Genomic DNA, 13,302 nt, shown 5'->3' on the forward strand with positions numbered 1-13,302 from the left:
CGTCGCTCCAGCTCAGCTCCTCTCTCCAGCTCAGCTCGTCGCTCCAGCTCAGCTCCTCTCTCCAGCTCAGCTCGTCGCTCCAGCTCAGCTCCTCTCTCCAGCTCAACTCTCTCTCCAGCTCAGCTCCTCTCTCCAGCTCAACTCCTCTCTCCAGCTCAACTCCTCTCTCCAGCTCTGCTCCGCTCACATACTCTGCTCCCGAAGTCCTCAGACATGGATGGACGTTGAATACTGACTTGTATCACGGGAGACCTGCCTGCTCACCCATGATCAGTACTTTCAATACAAAACAATCAGTTGCAAACTTAACTGATGATCCTATCAATTCTTTCTTATCTATGTTTTGAAATTACTGTATGTAGGTTACTGCATCTATTATGAAATGTAGGCTGTTATAACCACATCCTCTCAGTCAGATGCAGCACCATGTATACTGATCCAAAATATGAACGCAACATGCACTCATTTCAAAGATGCTACTGAGTTACACTTCATATAAGTAAATCAGTCAATTTAAATAAATAAATAATGCCCTAATCTATGGATTTCACATGACTGGGCAGGGGTGCAGCCATGAGTGGGCATGGGAGGGCATAGGCCCACCCACTGGGGAGCCAGGCACAGCCAATCAGAATGAGTTTTTCCCCACAAAAGGGCTTTGCTACAGACAGATATACTCCTTTTTTATTTCAGGTCATGAAAAACAGGACCAACACTTTAAGAAAGTAGGTGTAATGTTGTGAGTGCTGTCACATAATCTCTCGACAAAGTACTCACAGTTCACACATTCTTATTTCACAGTATCTCGCACACCTGTGTTTTGTCCTCCTGAGGATGTCTTCTGGGTCGTTCCATATGATTTCAATCACTTTCTGTCTGCACCCCTTTGAACACAACGTTTCATACATGTTTGGCCATGGTGGAAGTGGTCAGAATGGGACAGTTTGGACCTGAATGCCAAAACACTCATGATAGAGGTGCTCAAAGTAGACCCATTTTTTTACAGTTTGACAAGCCTGTTCGTAAGCTTTCAAATGATGTCAAACTCAACCGTTCGGTGATGAAGACATGGATGTCTCATGGTATGGTGTGAGAATGCAAAATGGGTCAACTTTGAATGTTTTGGCATTCAGGTCCAAAAAGTCACTTTCTGAGCCCTTACTCTATGGGCAAACATGGAAAGTTTCGTTCAAATGAAAGGAGTGCAGTCAGAAAGTGATTGAAGTCATATGGAACTTATTTTGAATTGACGTACAGGCCCATACTTCAGAATCAGCAATGTTACAGCTAAACAGGAAATGACTGGCTGTGAGTGTAACACATAACATAAAGTATGTTTGTTTTTTCAGAAATTGAAGTATGTGAAAATGTCCTGAGAAATACTGTATGATGGATTGAAATCACTGTAAACATCAGCAGGGACTGAGTGAAAATGTACTTGGCCAGTTTGTGGTGAAGGTTATGACTATTGACCTTTAATCAAGCTAGTCAACATCATGGTTGTGTGGGTAAGTAAGCGTAACCCATGTTGTATTCCTGTAAACGGGGGTCTTGACTTCCTCTCTGCTTGCAGTTTCGACCACACGCTGCACCAACACACGTGCACAAGGCAGGAAGTCTTAGTCTCGTCTCTATGCCATCTCCATGCACACATCACTACCATCACACACACACACACACACACACACACACACACACACACACACACACACACACACACACACACACACACACACACACACACACACACACACACACACACACACACACACACACACACACACACACACACACACACACCACTACCATCACACAAAGGCACACACACACACAAACACACACAGGCACACACACACAAACACACACATACCACTACCATCACACAAAGACACACATACCACTACCATCACATAAAGACACACAAAGACACACAAAGACACACACACACACACACACACACACACTAATACCATCACACACACACAGACACACACACACACACACACACAAACACAACCATACCACTACCATCACACAAAAGCACACACACACAAACACACACACAAACACAACACAAACACCACACAAGGACACACCTCTGTACATACACTGTACACTTGCTGCACCATATAAAAATACCCGGGTCCACAGCGGGAGAAGAAAGTCACAGCTTTAACCAAACTTTGACCACACGTAAGTGATGTGTACACTGAAAACAACATGCACCTCCACTGTGGTCTGGTGTTGTGCATGCTTTAGTGTGACATTTAGGCCCTTGCCTTTTGACTCATGGAAAGACTGCCTTGCAAGGCTTTAGATATAACGAATCTCTAGATGTAACGATTCTGAACCTTTTTGCCTCAGAGACTGAGCAGAGACTCCTCTCCCCATCCAAAAATGCTTTGATTAACACAAACTAGGTTAAACTTAATTTGTGTCAGCCAACCATCTAAGGGACCAATCACTAACATCTCAGGGAACAGTGGTGGTCCACAGACCAGGGGTTGAGAACCACTGCTCTATTGGAAACCCTGAACATAGCTATTAAGTTGTTGTAGAATGACACTCCACTGGAAAATGATTCTGCATTAACACACATTAGTGTAATCGGAATGCAGTATAACTCTTGTGTTAATGAGTCAGTAGGTGGACTTATTAACTGATAGTCATTCAGGCATTCAGAATACTGTTTTTTTAAGGAGAGTGTGTTTCCACTCCTTTTCATATTTGTGTGATTTAATGAGAGAGACAGGAGTAAATGGAAGGGGAACACAGTATTCAGTAAAGCGGTAGACCTGTGATTGTATCCCAGCTAGTTAGTGGGCCATACAGTAAGGGCTGTAAGGTGACAGCAGGTGATTTAATGAGAGAGACAGGAGTAAATGGAAGGGGAACACAGTATTCAGTAAAGCGGTAGACCTGTGATTGTATCCCAGCTAGTTAGTGGGCCATACAGTAAGGGCTGTAAGGTGACAGCAGGTGATTTAATGAGAGAGACAGGAGTAAATGGAAGGGGAACACAGTATTCTGTAGACCTGTGATTGGATCCCAGCTAGTTAGTGGGCCATACAGTAAAGGCTGTAAGGTGACAGCAGGTGATTTAATTGGTAAATCCCAGTATTCTAGTTAGTGGGCCAGCTAGTTAGTGGGCCATACAGTAAGTGCTGTAAGGTGACAGCAGGACCGACCAACCCCAGCCTGTCCAGCAAATATAAAAAATACACTCGTTTTCCTTTAGAGAGACGAGCCCTGCTGATGTGGGTTCTTAAAATGCAAACATCACAAAACTGTTGTGAAAAACATGAGATGCCACAATGACCACAGAAACGGAACTGTTAATCTTATGACTCATTTATTATAAAAAAATAGACTGTCATTACAGGAACAACATGATCAGTACAGGAACTGAAGAATGCTAAATATTACAATAAAGTAGCAGTAAAAGTTGCCTGGCGTCTGAAAAATAGGCATAGGCCCAATGCCATCAAATATGTTAAAAAATATATACAATAGAGAATCAATTCAACATTTAAAAGTTGTTAAAAAATATATTGTCAATCTATAAAGAAAAATAGAATGTACAGCTAAAGACAATGAAATTCCATGCACAGTAATCAGTGCTATTTTCAAGTTAAATTGTGGTTGTAATTACAAGACTCAAATTCTACCTGCTATGTCAGGGTCAAGGACTATAACAAACCTCTGTATGAACAACCATTTACAATGTGTGATGTCAGTCACATACAATGCTGTGTACTTAAGTAGCTACAGTATATAGGTATCTTACCTTGAGGTTGAATGACTGACATAAGAGTACATCCTTGATGCAAGCCCTTGCTACTTAACACAACCTGAGAATATATCTTTCAAAGTCCTTCGTTGACATCATTACAGTATGTTTACATAATTGTCTCCTAGTCAGCTGACATGAGCTTCCATTTGGACCCAAATTAAAGATGGCTGCCGTGCATTATCAGTAACAAGCTGTCCGAAGGTCGTGCCCAAAGTAAAGATGGCTGCTGTGCAACACCCGTAGCAACCTGTCTTAGGTTGGTGCCAAAAGTAAAGATGGCTGCCGTGCAACATCACTAATAACCCATCTGAGGGGGGTGTGCACGTCTGATGGTGGTGCGCATGTCTTCATAGACATCGCTACTCTTGCCCTGTGTTGGTCTAATCGTTGCACGCCATGCCTTTAACTGGGAAGACAAGAGATCTTGGTCAGAAAAGGTACTATTAGTACGCTATGTTATTAACATTTAACTGACACTCTTATCCAGAGCGACTTACAGGAGCAATTAGGGTTAAGCGCCTTGCTCAAGAGCACAGCAACACATTTTTCACCAAGTCTGCTCGGGGATTCTAACCAGCACCTTTTCTGTTACTGGCTCAATGCTCTTAACCTCTAGGCTTCCTGTCGCCGTGTCTTTAGAAGGGGGGGGGGTCAGAAGTGGTCTTGTGTTTCAGTAAATACCTTTTGTATGGAATTGAAATTAATTGAACTAACATTATCATCAACACATTGCAAATGTCAAAAATGTACATGTATACTGTACACACAAACACACACACACACACACACACACACACACACACACACACACACACACACACACACACACACACACACACACACACACACACACACACACACACACATGGAATATGAGACGGAATATGCAGGGGCAGAATTTGCGCAAGGCCCCAGAAGCAGTTCATAACTCATGAAATACGATCAATGTAGATGAAATCAAACAATACCACTGAACATGTCTAGTATAAGGAGCTATATCCTGTCAAATATGTTGTGACAGTACTGATAACATAACTTCCCCAACAGATTCCATCAGGTCTACATATATGAGTCAATGCAAAAGGCTGAAGTTAAAAACTGTGCATTTCCCTACCAAAGACAGGTCAGTGGAGACAGTGCTGAGGTGGCAATCTTGCCACCCGACACACACACTCAAACACCTACACACAGATTCACAAGTTTAAACACCTACACACAGATTCACAAGCTTAAACACCTACACACAGATTCACAAGCTTAAACACCTACACACACACACACACATACACACACACAGACACACACACACACACATACACACACACACACACACAAAAATACTACAGTATACTATGATATAAATACTGTGGTATTCACTATAGTGTTTTTGTGGACTAAAGTAGTATTTACTGTAGTATTTACCATTAACTATAGTATGAATACTGTAGTAAAATAAAACTGTATTTTATACTATAGTATTTACTGTTTTTGCGGACTGTAATATACTGTAGTATTTACAGTAGTGTTTTTGCGTACTAAAGTAGTATTTACTGTATTATACTCTAGTATTTACAGTTAACTATAGTAAAAATAATGATGTAAATTAATGATGTATTGTATGATGAAAAATTAACTGTATTATATACGTATTTAATTAAGTGTTTTTGCAGTGTGTAGTATTTACTGTAGTATACTGTAATATTTACTGCAGTGTGCTTGCGGATTGTATACTGTAGTACTTACTGTCGTGTTTTTGCGGACTGTAATATACTATAGTATTTACTGTTGTGCCATTGCGGACATTACTGTAGTATTTACTATAGTATTTTAGTTTTATTATCTTTCAAATACTACTACTGGAGAAATACTAAAAGAGAACATTTTCCATAACCTGTAGGTAGGTAGGTAGGACAGGGGTCTGAGAAGATATAGAAAAAACCAGAAGCTCTGAACTAACCTAGTACAAATGTGGATATGGGGAGGGGAATGGTTAGGGGTTGTGCAAATTAAATACTGTAGTATTTACTATCGTTAAAGTCTAGTGTTTTTGCAGACTGTAGTGTTTTTGGGGACAATACTGTAGAATTTACTCAGGTTTTTTTCAGATAATACTGCAGTATACTACAACATTAAGTACTACACATGATTGAGGGATACTACAGTGTATAGTATTGTACTATATACTACAGTTTACTACAGAATTCTATAGTCACTACTGTAGTATTCTATAGTAAACTGCAGTATTTTTTATGTGGGCACACACACACTTTACTGTAGTACTTACCCTGGGGATGACCCAGATGAAGAGGATGAGCAGACTCAGGAGAAGCACAGAGCCAGCAGTGACAGCTGAGACCAGGACTAGATACCAGGACATTCCTAGCCCTGAGGACGCGTCATTCTGGTCACACTCCTCATCTGTGGCACAGCAACACACCAGGGTAGCACACGTTTTAATTCAGTTCAGTCCAATACAACTCAACAAGCTGACCAGTCTGAACTTGTTTAGAAGTTACAGCCTGGTAGCTCAAATTAGGATTAGTTCCTATGAGACTGCGCTGCTCAGAGATCACATTAAGACAATGGTCCTGAATCGTTCCCTAACCCTCCTCTTGACCCCATTACCATTCAATATTTGCAGATCTGTAGGATCGTGATAGGTATAACCAGTGGAGCAGCTTCCAACGTACAGATCTGTAGGATCGTGATAGGTATAACCAGTGGAGCAGCTTCCAACGTACAGATCTGTAGGATCGTGATAGGTATAACCAGTGGAGCAGCTTCCAACGTACAGATCTGTAGGATCGTGATAGGTATAACCAGTGGAGCAGCTTCCAACGTACAGATCTGTAGGATCGTGATAGGTATAACCAGTGGAGCAGCTTCCAACGTACAGATCTGTAGGATCGTGATAGGTATAACCAGTGGAGCAGCTTCCAACGTACAGATCTGTAGGATCGTGATAGGTATAACCAGTGGAGCAGCTTCCAACGTACAGATCTGTAGGATCGTGATAGGTATAAGCAGTGGAGCAGCTTCCAACGTACAGATCTGTAGGATCGTGATAGGTATAACCAGTGGAGATGCTTCCAACGTACAGATCTGTAGGATCGTGATAGGTATAACCAGTGGAGCAGCTTCCAACGTACAGATCTGTAGGATCGTGATAGGTATAAGCAGTGGAGCAGCTTCCAACGTACAGATCTGTAGGATCGTGATAGGTATAACCAGTGGAGATGCTTCCAACGTACAGATCTGTATCCAGGACATACATGCCAGGCTGTGAAAGGACAGAAAAATTGCCGTCCGGCAGACGGTACCGGTCCATAAAGGCTCAGACCAACAGGCTCCTAAAGAGCTTCTGTCCCCTGACCATAAGACTGTTAAATGGTTCATAACTACTGCTCCCCTTTTGTATTAGATGTATTACTACCACTACACTGCTGTTCATGGATTACTGATTACCATTCATATCCATTTATCCAGCTCCTTATCTTATTTCTCATCTTGTTTTCTATTTAATTGCTTATTAGTTATACTATTTTGATATTGAATGCTGCATTGTAGGGTAAGGCTGGCAAGTGAAGCATGTCACTGTGCTTGAGCATAAGACCACAAAGAACTTGAACATTGAAGGGTGCAGTAAGTGCCAAATGGATGGTTAGGGAACGAATCAGGACTGGCTGAGACACTCACCATTCACCACCAGCAAAACAGCTCCTTCCCCTCAGTCGTCTCAATCTTGCTTTTCTTATAAACACTGTACACACACCAGTAGGCCCCAGAGTCTTCTATGGTCAGGTTTGTGATGGTGATGTCCATTTTGTTGAGTCTTCCGTTAGTCGTCAATCTGAGTTTCAACCTCTCGTGGAGGGTTAATTTTTCTGTTGCCTGGTGAAAGTAGAGGACTAGAATCTCTTTTGTTAGGCGCATGTACACACTCAGGTTTTCTTGGTCTGGCAGAGAGGTTCTGCAGTGGATGGTCATAGTGTCTCCCTCCTGCTTTCGGACCAGCAGTCCCTTGCTCCCTTTCATGAGCAGATGGGAGAATGGAAGAAAAACACACACAACATATGTGTCAGATCTTTTGTTTTAAGGATAAGCCAATACCAACCAATTAAGGAGATCTTTACGACCCAAAACTAGTTTCACACAAGTCTGGGTCTATTTTTGGAAATGGATTATGAATACAAGGAACCATCTACTACTCTCATTTGAATATTATGCTTGAAAAGTAAATGACTTGAAAACAGCATCTGTATATCTATGATATTGCAACTCTAGATAACAGTGGACTCTAGATTACAGTGGACTCTAGATTACAGTGGACTCTAGATTACAGTGGACTCTAGATTACAGTGGACTCTAGATTACAGTGGACTCTAGATTACAGTGGACTCTAGATTACAGTGGACTCTAGATTACAGTGGACTCTAGATTACAGTGGACTCCTGAAAAAGGCAATGTCTTGGGACTGTTGTGCCAGATATGCAGTTATCAGGAGCAAGCTATTGAAAATCATGTCATTGAAATGAGACTGGAAAATTGTATTGTACTTATTCAAAGTGCGCTTATCAGGAGTCGACTGAACATAATATATTTTAAATGTAAAATTGACTAGATGAAATGTTAAATAAAAAACCACCCCTTTCCATGAACTCAAAAGGATGTCCACCTCCCAATAGAAAACTCAAATAAACACCACTCACCTTTCTCAGCCAGGTTGCTGCAAAGGAGACAGAGGAAGACTGCACAACACAGACAGAGTGCAGACATCCTGCCAATACAAGATCTTCACATCACAACTAAACTGAGCCTTCAAATAACAGGAAATATACAGAATGTCTATACCACAGTGGTGTCTGCTCTAGAACCTCTCCACCAATAGGAACACTAAGTAGGCCTACGTGTGTGTGATACAGTCATAGGTTAGGGATAAATGAGGTTAAACAACAAAACACAATTATTTTCAGAGCATTAATTTGTGTGTTTGTCATTCAAAGACAGTCACTTCAAGTACAACTGGAATGGAACGCTACAACAACCACTTCAAATGGACACAAGCCATCAACTTTTCAAAGTTAGTTCACACTGTTGTGACCTGTTATTAGGGAGACTATAGGCAGGTAAATATACTATAGGCAGGTAAATATACTATAGGCAGGTAAATATACTATAGGCAGGTAAATATACTATAGGCAGGTAAATATACTATAGGCAGGTAAATATACTATAGGCAGGTAAATATACTATAGGCAGGTAAATATACTATAGGCAGGTAAATATACTATGGGCAGGTAAATATACTATGGGCAGGTAAATATACTATGGGCAGGTAAATATACTATAGGCAGGTAAATATACTATGGGCAGGTAAATATACTATAGGCAGGTAAATATACTATAGGCAGGTAAATATACTATAGGCAGGTAAATATAACAAACCAGAGTGTGTGACAATGATTTCTAACTCTACCGATGCTTTCTATGTGCAACCTGGGTTCAGGTGATGTGCGTAACACTGGACTCCCTACTCCCAGAATGGTTCACTACATAACATATCTTCTACTCTCAGACATGATAGAGGTGAATGGTTCACTACATAACATATCTTCTACTCTCAGACATGATAGAGGTGAATGGTTCACTACATAACATATCTTCTACTCTCAGACATGATAGAGGTGAATGGTTCACTACATAACATATCCTCTAAAAGTAGTCACCCAGTAAAGTTCTACTTTAATAAAAGTCTAAAAGTATTTGGTTTAAAATATACTTAAGTATGAAAAATAAAAGTAGAAATCATTTAAAATTCCTTATATTAAGCAAACCAGATGGCACCATTTTCTTGTTTTTTAAATTTACGCAAAGCCAGGGGTACACTCCAACACTCAGACATAAGCAAAGCCAGGGGTACACTCCAACACTCAGACATCAGCAAAGCCAGGGGTACACTCCAACACTCAGACATCAGCAAAGCCAGGGGTACACTCCAACACTCAGACATCAGCAAAGCCAGGGGTACACTCCAACACTCAGACATCAGCAAAGCCAGGGGTACACTCCAACACTCAGACATCAGCAAAGCTAGGGGTACACTCCAACACTCAGACATAAGCAAAGCCAGGGGTACAATCCAACACTCAGACATAATTTACAAATGAAGCAGTTGTGTTTAGTGAGTCCGCCAGATCAGAGGCAGTAGGGATGACCAGGGATGTTCGGTTGATAAGTGTGTGAATTTGACAATTTTCCTGTCCTGCTAAGCATTCAAAATGTAGTACTTTTGGGTGTCAAGGAAATTGTATGGAGTAAAAAGTACAATATTTTATTAAAGAATGTAGTGAAATAAAAGTAGTCAAAAATATAAATAGTAAAGTAAAGTACAGATACCCCCAAAAAGTTGCACTTTAAAGTATTTTTACCTAAGTACTTTACACCACTGACTACATAACATATCCTCTAGTCCCATACATGAAAGGGGTGAATGGTTCTCTACATAACATATACTCTAGTCCCATCCGAAATTCCTTTTTGATACTGTCGCAAAGCTAACTAAAAAGCAGCATTCCCCAAGAGAGGATGACTTTCACTTTAGCAGTGATAAATTCATGAACTTCTTTGAGGAAAAGATTATGATTATTAGAAAGCAAATTACGGACTCCTCTTTAAACCTGCGTATTCCTCCAAACCTCAGTTGTCCTGAGTCTGCACAACTCTGCCAGGACCTAGGATCAAGAGAGACGCTCAAGTGTTTTAGTACTATATCTCTTGACACAATGATGAAAATAATCATGGTCTCTAAACCTTCAAGCTGCATACTGGACCCTATTCCAACTAAACTACTGAAAGAGCTGCTTCCTGTGCTTGGCCCTCCTATGTTGAACATAATAAACAGCTCTCTATCCACTGGATGTGTACCAAACTCACTAAAAGTGGCAGTAATAAAGCCTCTCTTGAAAAAGCCAAACCTTGACCAAGAAAATATAAAAAACTATCGGCCTATATCGAATCTTCCATTCCTCTCCAAAATTTTAGAGAAGGCTGTTGCGCAGCAACTCACTGCCTTCCTGAAGACAAACAATGTATAGGAAATGGTTTTAGACCCCATCATAGCACTGAGACGGCACTTGTGAAGGTGGTAAATGACATTTTAATGGCATCGGACCGAGGCTCTGCATCTGTCCTTGTGCTCCTAGACCTTAGTGCTGCTTTTGATACCATCGATCACCACATTCTTTTGGAGAGATTGGAAACCCAAATTGGTCTACACGGACATGTTCTGGCCTGGTTTAGATCTTATCTGTCGGAAAGATATCAGTTTGTCTCTGTGAATGGTTTGTCCTCTGACAAATCAACTGTAAATTTCGGTGTTCCTCAAGGTTCCGTTTTAGGACCACTATTGTTTTCACTATACATTTTACCTCTTGGGGATGTTATTCGAAAACATAATGTTAACTTTCACTGGTATATGCGGATGACACACAGCTGTACATTTCAATGAAAGATGGTGAAGCCCCAAAATTGCCCTCGCTAGAAGCATGTGTTTCAGACATAAGGAAGTGGATGGCTGCAAACTTTCTACTATTAAACTCGGACAAAACAGAGATGCTTGTTCTAGGTCCCAAGAAACAAAGAGATCTTCTGTTGAATCTGACAATTAATCTAAATGGTTGTACAGTCGTCTCAAATAAAACTGTGAAGGACCTCGGCGTTACTCTGGACCCTGATCTCTCTTTTGAAGAACATATCAAGACCATTTCGAGGACAGCTTTTTTCCATCTACGTAATATTGCAAAAATCAGAAACTTTCTGTCCAAAAATGATGCAGAAAAATTAATCAATGCATTTGTCACTTCTAGGTTAGACTACTGCAATGCTCTACTTTCCGTCTACCCGGATAAAGCACTAAATAAACTTCAGTTAATGCTAAATACGGCTGCTAGAATCCTGACTAGAACCAAAAAATTTGATCATATTACTCCAGTGCTAGCCTCTCTACACTGGCTTCCTGTCAAAGCAAGGGCTGATTTCAAGGTTTTACTGCTAACCTACAAAGCATTACATGGGCTTGCTCCTACCTATCTCTCTGATTTGGTCCTGCCATACATACCTACGCGTACGCTACGGTCACAAGACGCAGGCCTCCTAATTGTCCCTAGAATTTCTAAGCAAACAGCTGGAGGCAGGGCTTTCTCCTATAGAGCTCCATTTTTATGGAACGGTCTGCCTACCCATGTCAGAGACGCAAACTTGGTCTCAACCTTTAAGTCTTTACTGAAGACTCATCTCTTCAGTGGGTCATATGATTGAGTGTAGTCTGGCCCAGGAGTGGGAAGGTGAACGGAAAGGCTCTGGAGCAACAAACCGCCCTTGCCGTCTCTGCCTGGCCGGTTCCCCTCTTTCCACTGGGATTCTCTGCCTCTAACCCTATTACAGGGGCTGAGTCACTGGCTTACTGGGGCTCTCTCATGCCGTCCCTGCAGGGGGTGCGTCACCTGAGTGGGTTGATTCACTGTTGTGGTCATCCTGTCTGGGTTGGCGCCCCCCCCTTGGGTTGTGCCGTGGCGGAGATCTTTGTGGGCTATACTCAGCCTTGTCTCAGGATGGTAAGTTGGTGGTTGAAGATATCCCTCTAGTGGTGTGGGGGCTGTGCTTTGGCAAAGTGGGTGGGGTTATATCCTTCCTGTTTGGCCCTGTCCGGGGGTGTCCTCGGATGGGGCCACAGTGTCTCCTGACCCCTCAGCCTCCAGTATTTATGCTGCAGTAGTTTGTGTCGGGGGGCTAGGGTCAGTTTGTTATATCTGGAGTACTTCTCCTGTCCTATTCGGTGTCCTGTGTGAATCTAAGTGTGCGTTCTCTAATTCTCTCCTTATTTCTTTCTCTCTCTCGGAGGACCTGAGCCCTAGGACCATGCCCCAGGACTACCTGACATGATGACTCCTTGCTGTCCCCAGTCCACCTGGCCATGCTGCTGCTCCAGTTTTAACTGACCTGAGCCCTAGGACCATGCCCCAGGACTACCTGACATGATGACTCCTTGCTGTCCCCAGTCCACCTGGCCATGCTGCTGCTCCAGTTTCAACTGTTCTGCCTTATTATTATTCGACCATGCTGGTCATTTATGAACATTTGAACATCTTGGCCATGTTCTGTTATAATCTCCACCCGGCACAGCCAGAAGAGGACTGGCCACCCCACATATGCTCTCTCTAATTCTCTCTTTCTTTCTCTCTCTCGGAGGACCTGAGCCCAAGGACCGTGCCCCAGGACGACCTGACATGATGACTCCTTGATGTCCCCAGTCCACCTGACTGTGCTGCTGCTCCAGTTTCAACTGTTCTGCCTTATTATTATTCGACCATGCTGGACATTTATGAACATTTGAACATCTTGGCCATGTTCTGTTATAATCTCCACCCGGCACAGCGAGAAGAGGACTGGCCACCCCACATAGCCTGGTTCCTCTCTAGGTTTCTTCCTAGGTTTTGGCCTTTCTAGGGAGT

At 42.1% G+C, this 13,302-nt stretch overlaps 1 long non-coding RNA gene across 1 annotated transcript; it reads right to left on the reverse strand.

Annotated features, from left to right (window-relative positions):
• Positions 1-3,333: 3,333 nt before the first annotated feature.
• On the reverse strand, positions 3,334-8,616 carry LOC124022066. Its single transcript, XR_006836337.1, has 4 exons — positions 8,503-8,616; positions 7,490-7,821; positions 6,078-6,211; positions 3,334-4,199 (listed from the first exon to the last, which is right to left on the reverse strand). It is a non-coding gene; the product is annotated as an uncharacterized LOC124022066 (long non-coding RNA).
• Positions 8,617-13,302: the final 4,686 nt, after the last annotated feature.

Source organism: Oncorhynchus gorbuscha, unplaced genomic scaffold (assembly GCF_021184085.1).
Source record: "Oncorhynchus gorbuscha isolate QuinsamMale2020 ecotype Even-year unplaced genomic scaffold, OgorEven_v1.0 Un_scaffold_1284, whole genome shotgun sequence".
Classification (NCBI taxonomy): domain Eukaryota; kingdom Metazoa; phylum Chordata; class Actinopteri; order Salmoniformes; family Salmonidae; genus Oncorhynchus; species Oncorhynchus gorbuscha.